At 41.8% G+C, this 22347-nt stretch overlaps 1 protein-coding gene across 24 annotated transcripts in view; it reads left to right on the top strand.

Annotated features, from left to right (window-relative positions):
- The window catches only part of CELF1 (CUGBP Elav-like family member 1), an 87711-nt gene that overhangs the window by 25574 nt on the left and 39790 nt on the right, over positions 1-22347 (top strand). For 4 of the 24 annotated variants that reach the window (XM_059874936.1, XM_059874932.1, XM_059874937.1 and 1 more), the window contains exon 2: positions 5902-6051. The exons of the other annotated variants lie outside the window; for them this stretch is intronic. The gene's annotated coding sequence lies outside the window, so the exon portion shown is untranslated. The remainder of the gene's footprint in view (positions 1-5901; positions 6052-22347) is intronic. 24 annotated transcript variants of the gene reach the window in all.

The following is a 22347-nucleotide window of genomic DNA, read 5'->3' as shown; positions in this document are numbered from 1 at the left end:
GAAACAGCACTGTTTTGTTAAACCTTACAGCACGCTTTCAACTAGGATATTTCACAGAAGATATTTATGTGGTAAAAGACTATTCCTTAGGTTCCTAATTCTTAGCTATATGGCCAGAGTGAGAGGAGCAGGCGCTGCGTTTGGTGCTCCTCAGCCCTTCCCTGAACTTGGTTCTATTTCCGTCTTTCGTTTAGTGCACAGCTGATCCTTGTTCCTTGTCATGGAGCTGTTCCTGTCCGTTCATTCTAGAGTGTGTCATAGGATATTATTTAGTATTCATATATTTTTTCAGTGAGATTATAAGTTTGTTTGTTTTTTTTTTTTGAGGATGCAGACTGCCTTATTGCTTGTTTAGTGTATTACACACCTTCTGAGGAGTCAGGCATGCAGTCCCTACCCTGGCTACACTCTGTGACCCAGCTCTTCTTTTAACAGTTCACTGGACCGCAGGCAGGCACTTACCTAAGCTGGGCAAATCAGTTTCTCCTAGGAATTTGAGACTGGAACTGAGACTCATGCCTTCAGGGAACAAACAGGTCCACCTGAATTCAGAGAACTTGAAACAGATAAGCAGATGCCAGGGTACTGCCAAATTCAGGCTTGTATCTGTGAAAGCAGGGAGGCCAGTACGGGGCGGGGTGGGGGGGTCGGGGGTGGGGCTAAGATTTATGCAGAAGGAAGCACTGATGAGAGAGATGGCCCTGGAGAGAGACAGGCGTATATCTGTGGAAGCAGCGAAGGCCAGTACAGGGAGGGAGAAGTAAGTAGATTTATCCAGAAGGAAGCACTGAGGAGAGGTACAGCCCTGGAGAGACAGACTGGAGACAGGAGACAGACTGCGGAACAGGAGCCTGGGTGTGTAAAGGCTCCAGGTATGGCCCTGTTACACTTCCTGCCTTTGGGTCCTGTCTTTTCAGTTAGTGCCTTTTTTGCTTAAGCTAGTTTGGAGGAAATTCTCCTTAATTACAACCAAAAGAGCTTTGACTAAGATGCTTACCACAGAGCTCTGCCTAATATTTCTTAAAGTCATTTGAATTTTAGGATAGTCAAACCTAGGATCATGCTCTTTGGAATATTGCCCTTTCCCCTCCAAGCCCCGCCCCCCGCCCCCCCAGGCTGCTTGGGGTTTTTTCTTCTCCACCTGTGTAGTGTGGACATGCACTTGTGTTGTCCCTTCTGGCGCAGAGTGCTTCTCTCTGGTGCTTTGCCAGCTCAAGATTGAGGGCTTGGGCTTTCTTTAAAAACAAGTTTCTAATGATTATTTGTTTACAACTGGGTCTTTTTAGGCATGTAAGACTGGTAATAAAGTAATACTGCTATTTAAGATAGGAAATATAAAGTGAGCCATCATTTTTAAAGAGTTTTTTGTGAGGCATATGAATTAGATCCTTTCTTCATTTTCTGGTTAAATAATACATTTGCTTGTTTCCTGATTGTTTTCTCTTTTAAGAAAGTTGATGGACTTGAGTGGAACACAATAACGTGGGTTGAACGGCAGTTGAGACTCTAAACAAAGGGGAATGGTGAGTGGCTGTGTGCCCAGTTGATGGAGTCTGCCGGTCTCAGCTCAGTTGGGAACTTCATGAATGGTCTGTAATGGGAGCATCACAGTGGCGTTCTTCTGTTTGAGCAATGTTAATGAGGGGGAGAGGGAAGCTCTGAGAAAGACAGTTTAATGCTTCTAATTTGATTTCTTTTTCTTCTGCGATCATTTGGTTTCTGTTAAGTTGAAAGACTTTACACCAGAGAAATGTAACAGTCCTCTATACTATTAAAACAGGAGTTAAAAAGAAATGTGGATTTGTATACAGCCAGGAAGGTATATAGATGTGCAGGGTAGGAAAAGCTGAAAGTCATTATTTTACTTTGAAGCCCAAATTGTCGAGAATACAACCTAAATAATGCTATGCCTTCGTATTGTGCTGTAGCATGTGTATAGTATTGAACCAAGTGCTGTTCATAGAAGACGCTTACATTTTTACAGTCCAGAGTGCTTACTGGTATAGGGGCCCTTGCACAAAGTAGGTAATCGATAAATGCTGAAATACTGTATATCGAATGACAATTTAATGTTTGACACAGTTCAGTACTAAGGATTAGAAATAGGAAGAAAACTTTTAAGACTGAAATTCTGTGATCCATTTCTTTAAATCATTGTCTTTTGAAAATTGTCAGTACCTTAAAGCTCCAGAGAGTTTTCTGGGGGGAAAAATATAAGCCACTTTGCATTGAAAGAACATTAAGTTGGCTGAGATTTATACTATAGAAGCCTTTGTGTATCTTAACACCTCACACCGTATACTGCCTGGACAGAATCAGAAGGCTCCTTGACAACCCGGATTCTGGCTCTGTTTTCTGTAGCTCCAGAAAATAAGAAAAGGAGAATCTGATACTGTTGGCAGTCTATGCTCTCTTGCTTTTCTGGGCCAAGACATGCATTTAAAAATAAAATCAGGGAAATTGTAAACCAGTAGTAAAAACAAATAAAGCACCCAAGAGTTTGCCTCTTCTCAAGTCCTGTGACCTGAGTCTCTTTTTGTTTCTGGATGTCTGATAGTAAACTAATGTGTCAGGACTATGCTTTGGGCTTGTCCTTCGCTCTTCCTATTTAAAGTTTATGGGACATGATCATGGAAAGACACCATGTTTCCTGTTGCCTTATTGTTTGTATCGTATGCCATGTTTCTTGAATAGCCTGATACAAGTCTTTTTTTTTTTTTTTTTTTTTGCTTGCAAACTTCTTTACTGAAATAATTTGGGTTATAGATTGTGGAGATAGGGTTGGGAAACTGCTTAAAAATAACCCTTTTGGACCTGCCACAGGAAAGCTTAGGTGAGTAAATGTATGAAAACCAGATGGATCGTTCCTATGGGATGTCTTCATGCCTGTTGTTTACTCTTGGTTGACAGTGTAGCCTGTCTGCTTAGGTCTTTTTTTTTTCTCTTTAGACTTGTAAATTTGTAATTTGTTTTTTAGGTTATGAATTCTGTTTCAACACATTTTATCTTAGTGGTGTTTATATTTAGGTTTTTCAGTAATTATTAGTGTGAGATCAAGGAAAGATTTTTGTGAGTACAGAGACACGTCTTCAGTTTTGTTCCAAGTGCCTTGTGGCTCTCGGGATAACTGTGCCTCGGGCCTCGGGCAGGTGAAGTTTCAGACTATTACTGTGAAATCAAGTGCTCCTTTTTATTAATGTTAATTTGTCTGGTGTAACTTTGCTTTGGGCTCAGTAAGACATAGAGAAATGTTTTATTCTGAATTCTGATGGCTCCACTTCTCTGATCAAACCAGATCCACAGATTACCCTTGTAAATGATCTTCTTTCTTAAGGTATCTTCTAATAGAATGGGTCTCGGGGGAACCTGAGCCCCAACACACGTTTAGCTGGGAGTGACAGTTCATCTCCCTTTGTCCATACACAGCAGTTTTGGAGGCAGACCTGCAATTTAAACTCTGTTCTGGTCTGATCAGTGTGATTTATTTTATAATAAGTTTTATTTTTATAATTATTTTGTGTGATGTATTTCTGACATAATCGTGTAGGGAAGCTGAGATTTCTTGAGAACAATCTTGATTTGGAGAACTTTGAAGTCTTGATGGGGAAATACTAAATACAGTTCATGTGGTGTGGTGATCTGGAAAGAAATGACAGCATACACAGGTCATTGAGACTTCAGTGGGCTTGTGTTTATTTGCTCGTATGAATAGAGAGATTAAAACTTGAATATATGTAACTCATAAGAGTGTCATTAAAACAGTTAACATTTTGTCAGAATTGTATACTACATGGGAAATGATCACAGAAAGACACCAGTGTTTATTTTATCGTTATTGTTTATATCATGCCTTTTTTAATAGCCTCTGGATACATTTACAAGTCTTTTTTTAAAAAATGTGTGTTCATTTTTGGCTGTGCTCTGTCTTCGTTGCAGTGCATGGGCTTCTCACTGGTGGCATCTCCCATCTAGAGCTGGGGCTCTAGACTCAAAGCTCTTGGGCTCCTGGGCTCTGGAGCACATGCTTGGTGGTTGTGGTGCGTGGACTTAGACGCCTCGTGGCATGTGGGATCTTCCCAGATCAGGGATTGAACCTGTGTCTCCTGCACTGATAGGCTGATTCTTTACCACTGAGCCATCAGGGAAGGACCCCCCCCCCCCCCCCCCCGCCACTGGTTTCTTTTTAAAGCTTGCAAACTACTGAATTAATCTGGATTACAGATTGTGGTGATGGGATTGGCAAACTACTTAAAAATAACCCTTTTAGACCTGCTATATTTCTTAAAGGCACCTTGCCGAAGAAAAATTAGATGAGGCTTTCTAAATTGCTAGATCCAGACCATCAAAAAATGCTCTGACCAAAAGGGGGAAAAGCCTGCCGGATCCACCCCCGGAAATCCTAATGGGTCCCCATGGTAACAACCTCCTTGCTTACAACTTGTCACTGTAACTGTCACTGGAGTTCAAGAAAAGCCAGTATATCAAGAACTGTGTGGCATTAACTACTCCTTGGTAAAATGCTGTTGCACATTTGCAACAAGCCAGAAATAGAAAGTTAAAGGTTTTAATTTCTGTGTTCCATTAATTAGATGCTTTAAAAAGCTGCCTAATTATGGTAAGGTGCAGTAGTGGGAAGGTGGTGGGTGGCCGAGGCAGGCATAGGAGGAAGCCGTAGGCTCAGAATGTTAGGATCTTCATTTTCTTCTCTCAGCCTCTCATTTTGCAAAGAGGAAAGTGAAATGCCTTATTTAAGTTCACATAGAAGTGGAAGCAGGGTTCCAACCCATGGCTTCTAATTTTCCAGCGCTGTTCTGCTGTCTCTGCCTACACATCACATTTGCTTTGCTTCTACTTTTCAAAAACCAAGTCTCAGTTTCTGAGGTTAGGAAAAGACCTTAGAGGGCATGCAGGGAAGTCTTCCACCCAGTAGAGGAATCCCTCCTACAGCATCCTGAGCAGGTGGCCTCTGCCTCTTTCCTCAGCTGGGGTTTACCTGTCCAGTCAGCGAAAGCCCCACTTCCTGACTTTGAAGAGAAGATAGTTTTACATGGCTTTCCCATTTTAAAGCTATAAGCTTTGTTTTTCTCCCTTACAAAATAGCAATTGAAAATCAGACCTGAATGGTTTTCATTAGCCTGTTTATCTCCACTTAAGTCATCTTGTCAGTCATGACAAGACAGAATAATTTGTTGAAGAATTATGTCGTGCCTAAATCGTAGAACTTGGAAAAGACTAATGCCATATTTGGAACAAGCTAGTCCTTTAACAGCTGGGAGGGAAGAGATGATAAATGCTATATTCAGCTTAAAGTATTTTATAATGTGCTTATTAATAAGATGAAATGATGGTGAGCTGAAGAGTTCTGCTGTTCTCAGAAGGCCTCAAAAGAGGCCTCAAAGTATTTTAAAAGCAAAATCAAGAGCTAAATAGGCAAGGTGTTTTGTGGGGTTTTTTTTGTGGTACATTTGTGACCATTACTGTCATTGTTTGGAGTAGATTCATTTACACAGAAGTGAGTTTTGGACTCAAAACCAACATTATTTTGGTAATTATTAATTGCATGTACCAAAAAAGGATTTTTTTAGGTCTGTTTTCTGGATCATTGTTGCTCAATATGCCAGTCATTTAATGTCCCATCAGTAAGTGCTTCAGCTTTTATTTCACTTTTCTTCTTTCCTAACTACTGGAAGGGTAGTAACAGGTAAACATTTAAGATTATTAGCCTGAGGTTTTGTTTTTTTAAATACCTTTTAAGCAAAGCATAAATGCATATTTTCTAATAAAGTACACAAAAATGATTTCAGTTTCTTATAACCATGGATATTTTTTCCTCGAAGAATTTAGCATGTCTAAAAATGGAGAATTTGGCTCCAGTGTTAATTTTTCTTTTTGTCTTACCAGAAAATTAAAGTGAAAATGCTGTTGGCAGTCTTTTGCTGTCTTGACTTCAACACAGTAGAGAGTGCTATAATGAAAATGTGGCTGAGTTTTTAATATTCTGGAATTTCATGACCACCAGCACCTCTTGGTTATGCAGCCAAGATAATTAAGGTAATCAAATACTTTAGTCATTAGTAGGTGCGACCTGGCTCTGAGAGACGTATCTAGTCCCAGCTTCAACCCAGTGCCCTTTTCCCTCATTTACTCCAAAACATATTATTTTTGTTGGTTCTGGTTCTTAATTCAACCTGTGAGTTTTTACGTAAAAGTTCATCATACAGTTTTTCTTGATAAGAAAGTATGCTGGACTACAGTGTCGTGGTACAGACTAGCTGTTGGACCTCGTGTTTGGGTGGGAGGTGGGGAATGAGAGGAGGGAGGAGAGGAAGAGAAGGATTGGAGGGGTGGGGGAGATGGCTGCACCTGTGCCATGTTGTAGACGAGAGCTCGCCTTGGGAACCTCAGGGAGGAGGGTAGCGTATTTGGGGCATCCAGCTATCAAGTAGTAGGTCAGGGCGGGACTTTGAATCACGCCCCGAATTCCGTGCCGTTTTCCTTTGCTTTTGTTGCTTTTAGAGGCTCAGACTCATAAAAAGAATGAAATAATTTATTTTTATAACCACTCCTTTTCATGTGGTAGTAAATTTTTAATTGTTAATCAGTCATGTAAGTTCAGTGTCTCATTTTAGAAGTTCTTACCTTGGGTTAAGGGGGAAAATGGGCTTATCTGTGAACTGCTCTGACAAGATATTGTTTGTGTACCTTACCTAAGCTGTTTTTATCTGTTTTCTTGTTAAAAAGTAGGAGTAATTTAACCCTAACAGAAGTGGCATGGAAGTAATGGTTTTAAGGTAGGTAGCATTCATAGCACCTTCAGGTCTTTGCAGAGAAATGTATGGCATTCCTGTGGGCAAACAGATGAGGGTGTCCCTCCCACGGGTCATCTACTAGATGAGAAAACTAGATGTTGCATCTTTACTTGGTTCCTTAGTGAGAAATGGTGTGACATGAGAGGCTGCTGTCTCCCTTGCTCCCTTCTTCCTAAGGTCTGGCCCTGATCTCTGCTCCCATTGCCCACGGCCATCCTCCTGGCTCTGACGTTACTTAATTCTAAACAGCCGTATTCCACGAGCTCCTAGAGAGAGAGAGAGGTGGCCAGTCTCTCCTGGCTGCCTCGCAGTCAGTGCCGCTTCACCAAGTGGTCTGCTCTGTGGCCGTGTCCTCTTTTGACTGGGCCCATGTTAAAGCCTATCCCCAATGCTATCTTGATATATATGTCCTTGCTAGCAGTCTTGTTTTTTAAGCCTCCGTGTACAGGTTGATTCACAGTGGGGGAGGAGCCATGTTCAGGAACTTTGTGATAGCCTGGTTTCTCTTGTCTTTCATCTCTCTGCTTCTATTTATGTTCTTTGTACCTCTTTCTTGAGCTTGCACCTTCTACATAGTTGACTCTATTATATCATCTTTGAGCCTGCAAAATAAAAGTTGGAAGATTTTAAAGTTAAAGTTCCCAGAATAATGTTGTCGCCCACATTGCACATATGTCACATTTTGAGTTTACTAGTTAAGCCTCTAAATATGTTCTTTATATACAGTATGTGCAGTGTGATGACTTTGGTTGCCATGAGAACCTAAAAATCTCAGGCTTAAATGGTTCAGTAACAGACACATTTTTTTTCTTTTATTGTCTTAGAGGTAGGCTAGCTTTTTCTTTGATCTAATACACTTTTTACAAATTGAGATATTAGTCAGTGTCTATTCTCAGGTATCACCTCTTGCTGACAGGATGGGTAGCTTCTTTGTTTCTCTATTATCAGTCTCCTTTATTCCAATCTTCCATGCTCTAGTTTTTTCTCTGACTGTCTCCTGTTACTTTGCTACAGGATAGAATTAGCAGTAGGAAACTGGAAGCCTTGCCTTCTTAGAAAAAACAGTATACGTGGTAAGAGAGGACCTGTCTGGTGGGACAACCCTAAGCACATCTACCGAATTCCACTCTCGTGTAAGCCTCCTGTGATAAGCTGTGGTGGTAAAATTTTCTTAGGGGGAAAAAAAAATTTTTTTTCCTGAACCAATTGTTGTACTAGACTTCTTTTTTTTTAGTAATTGAGGTACGGCTGATTTACAGTAGCTTGAGAATTTTTAAAAAAGAAGTATGATGTTAGTCTGTCATACAGTTCAGATTCCGCTTGAATTGGAATATATTATTTTGAATAATTTCTTGGCCAGGGTGACTTGTTTATTCTTGACTAGGTTTAGTCATGAAGATTCTCTCCTTTTTGGACTAGGAAGTAGAAGAGGAGATGACAGGATGTTAGATGTAACAAACTATATATTGTTTGCTCTTTGATTCTTAAACCTGTTTTGCATCATAGACCCCCTTTGATAATCTGGTAAAAAGCTATGGAACTATTTCCCTACAAATACAATTTAAGTACATAAATTTTTTTGCATATATATGTAAAATTTTGTGCATAGTATGGTGAAGTTTATGGAATCTGTGAAATACCCGGGAATTCTGTAGGTCTGTGGACCCTAAACACGGACTGCTGATCTGGCCCAGTGCCATTTTTCACCTGAGGATGTGGGTATCAGGAAAGAAATGACTTGGCAAAGGCCAAACTATAGGTGTGTATAGCCATGTTGATTTTGTGGTTATACTTTAATCACCTTTGGTATATATAGTTGTGATGTTTTGCATTGTGTTTATTTTTACATAAGTAATCTTAATGGATAATTAAAGCTATGATGTCATCCAGAAAGTAGTGTATCAGTCCATAGTATGCTACGTTTTGGGAAATCAAAGTTGCTTTGGGAAATCAAAGTTGCTGTAACAGGCCCGGTCAGAATAAATTAAATGTATAAGCCACCGACACAGCTCAGAGATTTTTAATAAAATGTTGAACACTTGCACATCTGTGTTTTGTGGGACATGCCTGGAATGCCTCTACTACTGGAATCCTGCTGTGCTCTTTTTCAAGCACATCAAACGGTATGGACAAGGCTCTGCCTTGCACTAGGAGATCTAGGAGGTGGGATTGAGAGATCGGTTTATCTGTGATTGGGCCTTTTGCTCGTCAGTACTGAATTATGTACAAAAGGCACAGAGAAGATTTCCTTTTTTTTTTTTTTTTTACAGAGAAGATTTCAAATGGTTAGTTTGCTTATGAAATACAGTAAAGTAAATAATTACAGTGGACCAATTAATTTTAAGGGTTTTCATTTTTTTAGTTTTAGGGAAAGCAGTTTGCTGGGGTGCTACCCAGTATGTTTGAGTTCTTATGTCCCATAAGCTGGAGGATTGTGCGCACGCATAAAGCAGGTATTTCAGTGACAGAGAGGAGCTAGGCAATGCTGTCTTCTCCAGAGCTCCCCTTCATGACTGGGTGACTTAGCAAGTGTTTTGTCATCAAAGATATTAAAATGCACACTAAATATTGGTTGATTCATTGACAGCTAAAGTACAGAATCTTTTGAGGCCATGAACAATGCATTTCTTTCCTTTTCTGCCCCCCAACCCCCCGCCCTTTTTTTCTTCAAACCATGCATTTCTTATCTGTGGAGCGTTCACTCTGGCCACAAATGAAGCTTTTCATATATACTTTACATTGAGATGAATGTGAATGAGTTGTTCCAAGCAGAATAATTTTTAGAACATAAACATTTGACGTCTGATTATATAAGCCAGCATCCTGGGAAATACATTTTAAAAGTTATACATTGTAAAAGTTATATCAGGATTTATTTTAACTTGTAAATCAGAAGAGAACAAGAGACCCAAAACTAGTTTGAGAGTTGGAATGAGACTTTCATTCTGAAGACACCAGCCAAGGGGCCTTCACACAGATGCAGAATAACCTTTTTTGCATGTTAAATTCCAGAATTTAAATGATGAATTAAACCTTGTGGTGGCTGCTGTCGACCTGGTAAGACGTTGACCAACTAAAGTGCTCACAGTGTCTTTTCTGTCTCCCGTGGCAGAGGGATTCTTGATGTATAAGTGACTGAAATTATTGGGAGGTTCCTTGGCTGAAATAGAATCTCAAACCTTTCTTCAAGTAGCAGCCTGTGTTGCCTCTGTTTTTTGTCTGGAGCATGTGAACACAATGCATGTGTGTGAGATAATTGGGCTTTCACTGGTGGCCCCCTTTCAGCAACCATGTATGGATAAAGCTGTTCAGGTCCCTGCTCCTCCCTCCCTGAGCACGGCGCAGGATCTGTTCTGCTGTAGCTGCTGCTCCACTTTTCAGCTTTCTATATTTGTACCGCAGCACAGGGGCAGCCCATCCTGGCTTGGGCCGGCTCAGGGCCCGGCCCCGGCTCGCAGTTTGTCTCTTACCTGCATGCGTCTGTCTGTGTGCATTTCTGTCGGGGACTGAGGTTTCAGATTAAAGAGGTGACCTGTTTGCCTTGTTTTGTCAGTTATACATGGTAAAGAATGTTTCAGAATCTTGGGGGTGGGGTGAGGAGGAAAGATTTGTATTATTTAACAGAATATATTAGGGAGAGGATGCCAGACTGATGAACATAGTGTCAGAGGTGACTTTGTTCTCTTAGAAACTTTTCTCATTAAAGTTGTAGCGTTTTTTCCCTGTTGTTTTTCACTAGTCACAAAGCCCAGTTCTTTGGGGTGAAAGTGAATTTCCTTTCCTGGCACGTGAATTTCCTGATAGAAGAATTGAGTAAAAAAGGCTGAGACATCTACCTCCTTATGAAATGATCTCATACACATCTTTTTGTAAGAGGGGCTCCCCTGTGTCTCAGACTGTAAAGAATCTGCCTGCAGTGCGGGAGACCCGGGTTCGATCCCTGGGTCCAGAAGATCCCCTGGAGAAGGGAATGCCTACCCACTCCAGTATTCTTGCCTGAAGAATCCCATGGTCAGAGGAGCCTGTGGGGCAGCAGTCCATGGGGTCACAAAGAGTTGGACACAACTGAGCGAGTAACACTTGCACTTTTATAAGTAGGGGCTAAGCCTCTTCCTTTGACCTTTTCCTGGAAAAGGAACTGGGAAATGCCCCGCTTCTCTGGGCTTCACAGTGACGATGCTGTTCGCACCGTTTCAGAAGGCTTTGTCTGGTTTGGCCTTACAGAAGGCTCATGATGTTTTTTTGGTGTCATGTCTATTTAAGGACATGACATGTAGACAAGAGTTCAGATTATTTCAAAGAGTTTTGGGTTTGTTATATATTTAAGGAGTACTCTCTTGCTTTGTTGTAAGGTATTCTAATTAGACAGAAATACATGCCTCATTCTTGATCAACTCAAGTCTAAATTCAAGTTGGTTTCTTTGTTTTACACTTGCCTTTTACTCCCCTCCCCCAACCCGCCGTGAGTCATAAGCATGCAAGGTTGGGAATAGAACTTGTCAGCTGAGTAGGGATGAGACACTTCGCTGCACATATTTGTAACTGGCTGGTGAGGAAGGTAAAGGCCTTTAAATGCTGGAGAAATGCATTCACTGAGGCAGCTTCTCCTGTGGCTGTGTAGTATGGTTGCAGAGCTCCGTGTGACTATTTACTGATGCAGTCTGCCTTTCGATCACTCAGGAGTCTGTCCCTGAGTCTGTCGTCTGGTGACTTGTTTGCCTGTGACTTGTCCGTTGTTGGCTGCAGGGGTGTGTATTGGTGTAGGGCCAGGACCTGGTACTAAGTCTCTCATGGGTCTCATTACTTAATGACTTTCTAAAATTCTGTTGCGTGTGTCATTAAGTTGACTTCACCTTCTCCTTGGCAACTCTTAGTCCCTGTCTCATGTCATCTTTCTACTAATGTTTTCTCATTTATACCGTGAGTCACTGTATAGTCTCTGTAGGGGCTGTCCCTGGAGATTAAATCAGTGGCAGCTCTCAGATTTTAGAGCTTAATCTCAGTAAAGGACACCGTGATTTAGCACATCTCTTATTTCAGCTTTTCCTTTGTTCTTGATCTTTTAAAAACTTTTATAATTTCCCTGGTCTCGTTTTATTAGTTGGTATTTTTTCATTGTATGCTTCCATAAACCCTTTTTGGTATAATGCGGGTAATAAATAAATGTTTATAAATAAATAAGTGCTCTTAGAACAAGTGGTTCAGTCTTTTGTAATGAAAGTTACACTTACACTGGACTCTTAACAGACACAGTTGAAGATTTGTCTGCCAGTCACTGCCTTCGTATCTCCATCCCTCCCTCTCTCTAATAGGTGTTTCTGTATAATCTTAGGTACTCCATTTTGCTGGGGTTGACATCCGCACACTGCTGTATCTAAAGCAGATAACCACAGGGATCTACTGTATAGCACAGGGAACTCTGTTCAATAGTCTGTAATAAACTCAGTAGAAAAGGAATTTGAAAAATAATAGAAAAATATCTCAGGTACTCAATTTTGAAGAGAAGCAATCCTGTCCTGCATAGGTGCCAGCTCAGTGCCTGGGGTGATCCTGATAGCAGGAGTACCCTGTGTGTGCCAGGCACGGGTCTAAATGCTTTATATACATGGATTTTTAAATTCAAACAAACATCTTCTAAAGTAGATACAGTTGCTGTGACCATTTGCCAGATGAGGTAACAGGTATAAAAAAGTTAAGCAATTTACCCAAAGCTAAACATGGCTAGTAAGGTCCACACTGGGACTAGAAACAGTGGTGGGACTCCAGAGTCTGAGGGTCGGGTGTGTTACTGGCTTGTAGTCAACATTTGACTATTAATTTTATAAACATTCTGAATTTTATTTGGAGATTTTTGAATCATGAATCATCTAACCCGTTTCATTTTAAAATTTCCTTCTAAAAATGACTATAATATATGACTTTGGTTTTGCAGGTCACTGTCAACTAATTCATTTATTGATGATAAAAAGCTGGAAGGCAAGTAAAGTGGTGAGCCTGCAAAGCATACCCCAGATTAGTAATTTATCTCTGCTAGTGCCAGACTGTGTGTTGAAGATACTGAAAGCAGAGTTAATTTTAGCTGCTTTAACTCTGGGGCCCTACACTACCCGTCTTTAAGAGATGCCTTCGTTGGGGAGCGAAGCCTGGCAAATTTTGCCTGCTCCATTAGCTGTAATCTATGTGATGGTAACAGGTTAATATACATTCAAAAGAAATGATGATGGTAGAATTATTGGTAGGCAGAGTAATTTCGGCAGAGGGTAGCAAAAATGTTATTCTAATCTTAGACAGTGGGATTAACTAGCACAGAAGTTTGGTTTAGACAGCAGCGGAAGAACCCGCTCTCCCGCTCTCCTGTGGTGCTTGTCTCTCTTGAATGGATGACAGATTTCTCCTGACCATATATGCTTTTCCCTTATGTATATGCTGTCCGGAGTCTGTTGTTTGTGTAATCTTGTCTTCTGAACAAGGACAAGGATTGGGCCTTTTTTGTACCCCCTCTGCTTCGAGAGTTAGATGTTCTCTATGTGCATTTTTTGATGGATAGCTCTCCCATTTTATAAGGAGCTTGTTTTTGTAAAAATGAAATCAAAGCACTGACAAGTTTAATTTTGTGGAACAGTGGGATTTTTTTAGAAGTGATTTGAAGGAGGTGACAGAGATCATATAAATGGGTGTTTAAATGTGAGAAGCACTTTTAGGAGCACAGTTTGAGAGTGATGAAAGCATGATAATTGTTAGGAGCGCAGTTCGAGAGTGATGAAAGCATGAAAATTGAAGTCACTTTTTAAAAAAGTGACAGTATTAAAGATATTTAGAATTTGCCCTGGGGCTGCACATCCTTTGGGATGAGTCAAGCCATGCTAAACACATGCCCTGATTGGCTGAAGCAAAGGTATAATTTTTGTATTTCAGGGAGCATCTGCACGGAATGAAGTGGTTTCTGGTTTTGTAGAATTATGACCTTAACAGAAAGAGGTTGAGTAGAGTTTCCTGCTTTCCAGCAGAAGAGGACACGCCTCCTGAGACAAGGCCATATGGAGGAGTCCTGCGTGAGCGCCATGTGCTGAGGTTGAGGTTGGGGCAGATGGTGCAGGCAGGGTTCCTGGCTGCTTGGTCAGGGATTTTGGAGATGGCAGAAGTTAGACGCTAGGTACTGTGGAAGGACCGTTGAATGTGATGCATATTGGCCGTGTTTGCCTAAGAGTTGAAGTGAGCTCAGTGAGAGACTGTTGATGTATTTGGTAGCGTGGGGGTAAGATAAGGGAAGAGATAGGAAGACGCTGACTTCAGTGATACCTCAAATTTGATCTTAACCTCCTGAGATTAGGAAGAGGGAGACAAGATACAGTGTGAGAAGCAGGATTCCAGATCCCTGGCCTCGCTTGTTCTCTAGAGACTTAAGGTAAGGTACGGCAGGACTGTTCAGTTCAGCCCCTCAGTCGTGTCCGACTCTCTGTGACCCCATGGACTGCAGCATGCTAGGCTTCCCTGTCCTCCAACTTCTGGAGCTTGCTCGAACTCATGTCCATCAAGTTGGTGATGCCATCCAACCATCTCATCCCCTTCTCCTCCCGTCTTCTCCTCCTGCAGGACTGTAGGATTTTTCTATTTAAGCTTGAAGCTGTTTTGATTCCTTTTTGAGATACTAGGCCAAAAGCTGTATTTATAGAACTTGTTTTGACATATTATCTCACCCTGTCCCTAGCCTTCCTTACTGGAATCCAGCTAATGTTGCACTCTGCCTGGCAGGAAGGATTGATTGAAGAAATGTACACATATATATACAGCTGAGTGATTGAAGATAGCTCCAGACTCTGTAAATAGGCCGGCTGTAAGGTTTGCAGTCGGTTAAGTTGCTGGAATAACTCCACATGTGTAATCCCTCAGCTCACACGTGGTAGGTACACTGCTGGTTCACCTGGACCCTGGCTGTTTCCACACAGGTCTGGAATGCAGGAAAAAAAGTAGAAAAACAAAATGCTTGGTTTGTAACAGATTGAGTTAGGATTTTTCTTTACTTTGTCTTTCATAACTTCCAAGAGTTTTCTTTAAAAAAAAAAAAATTTCTGTAAAATAGATAAAACGTATCCACATGTGAGCAATTCAGTCAGTATTCTATTTCTGCAACCTTGTTAGTAATTTTTTCTTTATCTTTCCAGAGATACTCTATTCTATTTATTTATTTTTTTTTTTCGTCAAACTGTGCTGCTTGTGGGTTCTTAGTTCCAGGGATTGAACCCGGGTCCTGGCGGTGAAAGTGCCAGTGGACACGGAGGAGTTCCCAGGCCCTTCCTGTCCAAACACACCCTCCTGGTCAGTACTTAGTGCTACGCTGGAGCTACCTTCTTCTCTTCAATAGCTACAGAGGTGTTGTGTCTATACTCGAGTTTATTTCACCAGGATCCAGCTGATAGGCGTATGTGTCTCTCTTTTTTGCTGTTATAAACAGTGTCCTTACGAATGGCCTTTTGTGTATGTCAAGTATGAGTTTATTTGGAGGCTGTGTTTCTGGAACTGGAGTTGCTGGATTCAAAGTGCATATATAGTTGTCAATATTGATACACATACTTAAGATCATTTTTTATATTTTGCAAGTGATGTCTATTGAAGACTAGAAAGATTTTTAAGAATTTTTATTAAAGTATATTTGATTTACAGTGTTGTGCTGATTTCTGCTGTGCAGCAAAGTGATATATATATATATATATATATATATATATATTCTTCATTTTTTTTCTGTATGGTTTATCACAGGGTATTGATTATAGCTTCCCTGTGCTGTATACAGTAGGACCTTGTTGCTTATCAGAGTAGAAAGATCTTAATGCAGTGGCAGTCAAACCACTAGCCCAAACAATTACTGGAATGAAGAGCATATGACCTGAAAGGGAAGATTTAAAGAGACCGTCCTGAGATAAGCTGAACTATCAAAACCAGCAACCATTATTGCTGGAGAAGAGCCATGTTGCCTAGAGTAGGCAGGAGTAACCCCTCCTTTTTATTTTTTATTTTATTTATTTATTTTTAGCCCCTCCTTTTTAAAAATTTCTAGGGAACGTGGTGATGGTAGCTAAATCTGTAAGCCAGATATATTTCTTTTACTCTCAAAATGTTAGTTTCACCCATTTGTGATCTCTGCCTTAGAAGAACATTTGTGGTCCATCTCTCATTCAGTCCTTTTCTCTTTCACCTACTCAGGTGGATGTCATGAGACCAGTCACAAGAATCAGCCAATAAATTCCAAGTAGTTTAAAAAAAAAAAAAAAATTCCAAGTAGTTGCTGTACCTAAAGTTTAATAATCACCTCAGAAAATAAAAGCAAACTAATATTTTGATTGTGCCCCCTCCCCCCGCAAAAAAAGCGCATTTTACAAACGGGTGTATTTTACCAAATAAAGCCCCGTGACTCCAGAAAGTACAAATTTTACTGGCTGGCTGTGGAACCTGCGTCACTCAATCTGGTATCTTCACTTTAGTTCCCTCATCTGGAATATGGGACTAAAAATGCTGAAGAATCTCTTTTGAGCACTCAGAAGAATAATTATAAAGTCATCTCCAGAAGGTTGTGTATTACAGAAATGACTCTTCAGAGATATCAAGATTATAAGGTAATTTAAAAAGTAACTCTGACAGTGTTTTAGGGAAAAAAACCCAGTCACATTCTGTCTACATGGCACTAACATATGGCACAGCCCTCCTGAGCTGCACGAGTGGGCTGAAGTCAGAATGCAGTTGGAGAGCGGAGCAGTAATGACTCACTAGATGAGGCAGATTTGGCCTTATGGCAGGGCAGGGAAACCAAGGCGGAACTGACGGTCTCCGAACATGCCAGATTTCAGCAGAGGATACGTGAGGGTTCCGGGACAGGAGAATGGCTGAGCCCCGCGATTAGGTGCTCCGGCAGTGGCTCAGTCCCCGAGGCCCTCTCTCCCTAGTGCCCCCACTTCCACACAGTGGGGACCCTGCGCTGCCTCGGACTGCTGTGTCTTTGGAGGCTTCCCTGGTGGCTCAGATGGTGAAGAAGCCACTAGGCAAATATTTAACATTGTTCACTGGAACACTGGGTTCAAACTAGAAAGACGCATAGAAGAGGTAGCAGTTCTGCCCAGAGGAAGCTACACGTAAGCTTCGCCACCATATGTAAATGCTGCTGCACCACCAGGCAGTTTTGTTGGCCGGGACTGACAGTGCTGCCAGGGAAACTGAGGAGCTGAAGGCAGAATGAGGTTCTTATTCACTGCCCCCCACCCCCCCCCAGCCCCCACCAGAGAGAGAGCTGGGTGGGGAGGAGAGCGGAGTACTTAATGGGGATTTGAGAATTACTTAGAGAGAGAGGTATTTGGGGAGAAGGAAATGGCAGCCCACTCCAGTGTTCTTGCCTGGAGAATCCCAGGGACAGGGGAGCCTGGTGGGCTGCCGTCTATGGGGTCACACAGAGTCGGACACGACTGAAGCGACTTAGCAGCAGCAGCAGCAGCAGCAGAGGTATTTGGGGAGGAAGTATGAAGAGGTGTTTTTTTTTTTAACGTATTTTGCATTTCCTGTCTGCCTCACCAGAGCACCTCCAAAATGGAATGGAGGTGAACTCTTGTTTCCATGTGTATGTAATCATGTGAAAAGATCATGCGACCCAACAGGAGATGAGACGGCAGATCAGGGAAAGGAAGAATAGCCCAGCTCGCCACCATTTAACTTTTTTTTTTTTTGCACCGTTCTATTTTGTGGACCACTTTTTGTAACAGTTTCAGAAGATTTAATCATTATGTTGGCTTTGTCAAATAGGTGTTATATTTATTGATTTCTACATACAGATGATGTTGGCAAAGTCAGGCTTTATACCAGCTCTGACTCTTAATTCTTAAATATGCGCTGCTCACAAGAAAATGTTTATAACTATCATGTTTTTTTAAATAAAAAGTGTTGCTATATTGCATAATAGTGTTAACACTACTGAACTGTGTACTCAAAAATGGTTAGATGGTAAATTGTTTGTTTTGTTTGACCCTGCTGTACCTTGCGGCATGTGGGATCTTTGTTTCCTGACCAGGGGTTGAGCCCACGCCCCTCTGCATTGTAAAGTCCCTGTGTATGTGTTTTTTACCATATTTTTTTTTTTTTAAGCTGGAGAAAAGTTGTTGCCTCTAAAGAAGAGATGAGCATACTGGCCAGTGGTGAAGGAGATGAGGTTGAGATCTGTTTATAAACTTCTCTCCTAGGGTCAAGGAGAGGACACACACAGATGACTCAGTCAGTAAAGAATCAGAAACCCCAAACTTGAGTCTGAATCATGGAAATAGTAGCCACAGAGCAAGTGTCATAAGGCGGGTAAATGGTTTTTATGCACCCCACAGAGAAAGTGTCGAGTTTACCCCTGCGGACCAAGACAAGTAGGATCTAGGTCTGATATAGTGCAGGACCCAAGCTGTTTAACATGAAACCGTTTACTTTGCGGAAGGAGATGCTCTGGGAATGAGGAGAGTGACAGAGGGGATTTATCTGGTGTTTCAAGTGCATCTGTTTAATTTACCTAATCGCCTCTATTTTACAGATGAGCGAAACAGTGGTTAGTTTCTCAGTCTTGCGTCCACCTATTTGTTGCTGAGTTCTTTTACACATTTTATTTCATTGAATGCTCAGATCATTGAATTAGATTCTACTCACTATTACTTGTGGTATGTGTGCCTAAGATCCTGGATTAGGATCTGGTGGCAACTGCCATTCCCCTGCTACAGGTTCCTGAGGAAAACAGAGCGGCCAATCCAGGCAAACCCCGCTGGATTTAGCAGTAATCCCTGGTGGACTTTTGCATCAGGAAGAGCTTGGTTAGGTAGGACAGCTTCCAGAGTTGATCCTTTTATCTGGCTATTTGGCTTTTTAGGGTATGGGAGTGGAAGAACATGCAGTTTTCCAAAGCAGTAAGCCCAACGTTCTTATTGAACCAGCCACATAACAGGAGGAGAAAGACAGACATGAGGGCATTGCATGCAATCTAAAAAGTAACAGACATTTTTTAAAGGAGCACAATTTTCGTAAGTCATTCCTATTATTTGTTTCTCTTCCAGTTAGAGATTTGTATAGTGACTTGGTTGTATTCTGGGCATCCATTTGGTTCCTTTTTGGGGGGGGGGGTAAAGTTCAGTTCTCTTTTACCGGTGAGACCGACCCTTAAGAGATGTTAATGAACTTGATCAGAGTCACATGTCTCCTGAGTAACAGGAAGTTTTCACTAACCCCAGCCAAATCTGTCAGGACTGTTGAGACTTCGGACATTTACCTACTTACAAGATTTGCCTTAGAAAAATGGTCAGATTTGGCTTTTGGGAGCTCAGCGTTTAAGCAGTCTTTTCTGTGGTTTCTGCACAGGATCTTCCTTATAGACAGCTAGAGTGAAGGAGAGGCTCTGGAAAAGATGGGACTTGGAGGAGAAAATTTACCATGTGCTTCAGTGTATCTGTCAGGCTTTCTTTCACTCAAGGGTCCAACTACTGCTCTTTATATTCCATCCAGCTCCGTCATTGCCTGGGTTCATGTGGTCTTGAGTTACTTCGTTCCTTTGTGCCTCGTCTTGTCTGTAAATAGAGATAGAATAGGCAGGAGGATTAAGTATATAAAGGACCAAAAAGCAGCACATGGTGTACAGTAAATACTCAGAAGGTGTTAACTTTTGTCATTGTAGCCTCTTGTACATTACTGGAGATTTCTCCCTACTTTCTGGTGTACAGATTTTAAATACAAATCCCATCGGTTTGAGGATGCACACACTTACTGCCATTGATGGCATCTTAAATTCCTTGATTTGTGATAACCTGTTAGATTCAAAGAGAAAAATCTGTTCAAGAAACTATTCATCTCAAAGCTGGACATAAAATTGGTGAATTATCTATTGTTTTGAATTATCCAGGCCTGTTGTCAAATTTCCCAGGAGACCTCGGGTTACCCTGAGGCCAGAATAGGCAAACAGGTAGGGTCTGCCTTGCCTCTGTCTGTCTTCCGCCTGAACAGCTTCACCTTTATGTTTATGGGAAAAACACTTCATTTAAAAACATTTCAAAAACCGCTCATCTGGATCATTGTTCCGTTCTTCTTTAGCTCCCTGCTGTATTATTAACATATTAATCATGTCCAGGTATTGTTAAGAGGACTTGCTCGCGAGGCTGGAGTCATGGGTTTAGGCCTCTTGCAGGTCTGAGCATCACTGAGCCTGGTACCAGCCTCTGTATCTGGAGTCTGCCTCAGTGCACACGGTGTAAGAGCTGTTGATGGAGATTCAGTCAGTTGACTTTCTGTCTTCCTTTGAAGGACTGTGTTTTGGTCTTCAACATACAGGCCAGCAGAAAACTCTGATTCATTACCTTGCCTACACTATGGGAGGTGTGTAGGAGATCTGAGACCTTTCTTATCAGATATTCTTGTGAGAGGAGATACTGTTCATTCACTCTTGCATCCTTGAAACATGTCAAGATCATATAAAAATGTTCCAAGATCTATTCCAAAACCAAATATAAATGCTTTCCAGATTGTGTGTTGTGGGATAAGTACTTTGCCTTTCAGAGTCCTCTGTACCATCGACCTGCAAAGTATAATTTTAATTCTTCAAGCAGGTCGTGCTTTGAACATGTGAGTATCGCAAGCAGACAGTCCTGCTCATTTCCCTCAGTGCCGTCTTGCCCCCATCCTTGTCTGTTGCCCCCTCACCCCAACCCCACCTACCTTTTTGGTGCTCCTTTTCTGCCTTGACTCTTCTATTTTACCACTCTTTGAGACTACTTCTGTGCCTCTGCACATGGTGATTGAGAATATGAAGATAATGTTAATGGAAACAGACTTGGTGGAGCCTCAGGGAAGCATAGAGCAAAGGCAGTTCAGGCTTCCTCACAGCTTGCAGTGCATTTTGTTTGGTTCCCTACATAAATGAAAGATGTAGAAAATCCAAACGTAGGGGCTTTTCTGGTGGTCAAATGGCCGGGACTCCGTGCTCCAGTGCAAGGGCCCGAGTTCGATCCCTGGTAGGGAAACTAGATTCCACTAGGAGTTCGCGTGCCACAACTAAGACCCGGCACAGCCAGATAAGCGCATAAATCCTAAAAGAAAGAAAGAAAGAAAAAGAATATCAGTTAAAAAAAATCCCTCACGCCTAAAGCTTTTAATTTCCACATAGCTCTCCTCGCTCCCCAAAGCGTTTGTTTTTTACGGACAAGGCAACAGAATGTAAGAAAAGTAAAGCTGGATGACAGCTTCTAAGGACGCCTCCTTGTGTGTCAGTCTGCCCACCGTCCTCCTCCAAGTGCCGGGGGCCTGTGTGAAGGAAGGCAGTGTGTCCTTTTTTTGTGCGCTTAAGTTTTCTTTAAAAAGTCTTTGGGTGACTTAGTAGGATGATTAATCTCCTACTTATGTGTGTTTTAAATAAATAATTCCATTTTCCTTTTCTCTTGGCTGTGCACTCAGGGTGTTCTTAGTCCCCGCAGGGCTGCCATGTTCGCTGGGGCCTTGACGTGTGTCCTTCCTACTTTAACGTAGTTGCTCCTCCTTAACAACCCCAGCCTGCATTTAGCTCTTTGTGTCCTGGAGGCTCCCCAGCCAGCATGCAGTATGAGTCTGGTCTCACAGGGTCACACAGCACTAGTGTTTCTCAGCTCTTCCATGCAATATATCAGGAGACATGACTCCTTGGTCTTTATTTCTTCCAGAATAAAACTGACAAGCAGACATCTAACTTGTTCTCTACTGTCTTAACAGGCACTCCAGAGCAAGCTCAAGACAGACACACTGTCCCTATACAAGTTTGTGTGGCCTGGATGGTTTCTCTATTTCTGAGAGAGAGAGACTGTGGGCTCTGAAATTAGAATTGCTCATGGATTTAGTAGATTACTTTAGCTTCTGAATTCCGAGAGTAGTCCCCATCTTGGAATGGCCATAATGATACAGGATTGAATGAGGTGTTATGAACTTAGAAATAGTAAGTTCCTTTCCTCTTAATAACTTTTGATGATATAGGCAGGTCCAGGAGAGTGCTTTTAGGTTTTTTGTGTGTGTCTTAGTGTAAACTTGGCATTAAGATGGTTGGAAGCATCATTACTTCATTAGCAAAATTGGAGACTGGTTAGGTCTGTATGAAGCGTCAGTTAAGTATTCATGCACCCATTTTATGCCTCAAGAAATGTCTCGGAGAAGGCAATGGCAGCCCACTCCAGTACTCTTGCCTGGAAAATCCCATGGACGGAGGAGCCTGGAAGGCTGCAGTCTGTGGGGTCGCTGAGCGTCGGACACGACTGAGCGACTTCCCTTTCACTTTTCACTTGCATGCATTGGAGAAGGAAATGGCAACCCACTCCAGTGTTCTTGCCTGGAGAATCCCAGGGACGGGGGAGCCTGATGGGCTGCCGTCTATGGGGTCGCACCGAGTCGGACACGACTGAAGTGACTTAGCAGCAGCAGCAGCAAGAAATGTCTTTGAGTTCAAAGAGGGTAGGTAGAGTGCAGTGTCTCATGGTGAGTTCTGGTTCTGGCTTTGTCTTTCAGAATTCTTGACACTTTC

Source organism: Bos taurus, chromosome 15 (genome assembly GCF_002263795.3).
Source record: "Bos taurus isolate L1 Dominette 01449 registration number 42190680 breed Hereford chromosome 15, ARS-UCD2.0, whole genome shotgun sequence".
Classification (NCBI taxonomy): domain Eukaryota; kingdom Metazoa; phylum Chordata; class Mammalia; order Artiodactyla; family Bovidae; genus Bos; species Bos taurus.
Note: the sequence above shows the minus strand (reverse complement) of the source record. Positions and strands in the feature narration are given on the sequence as shown.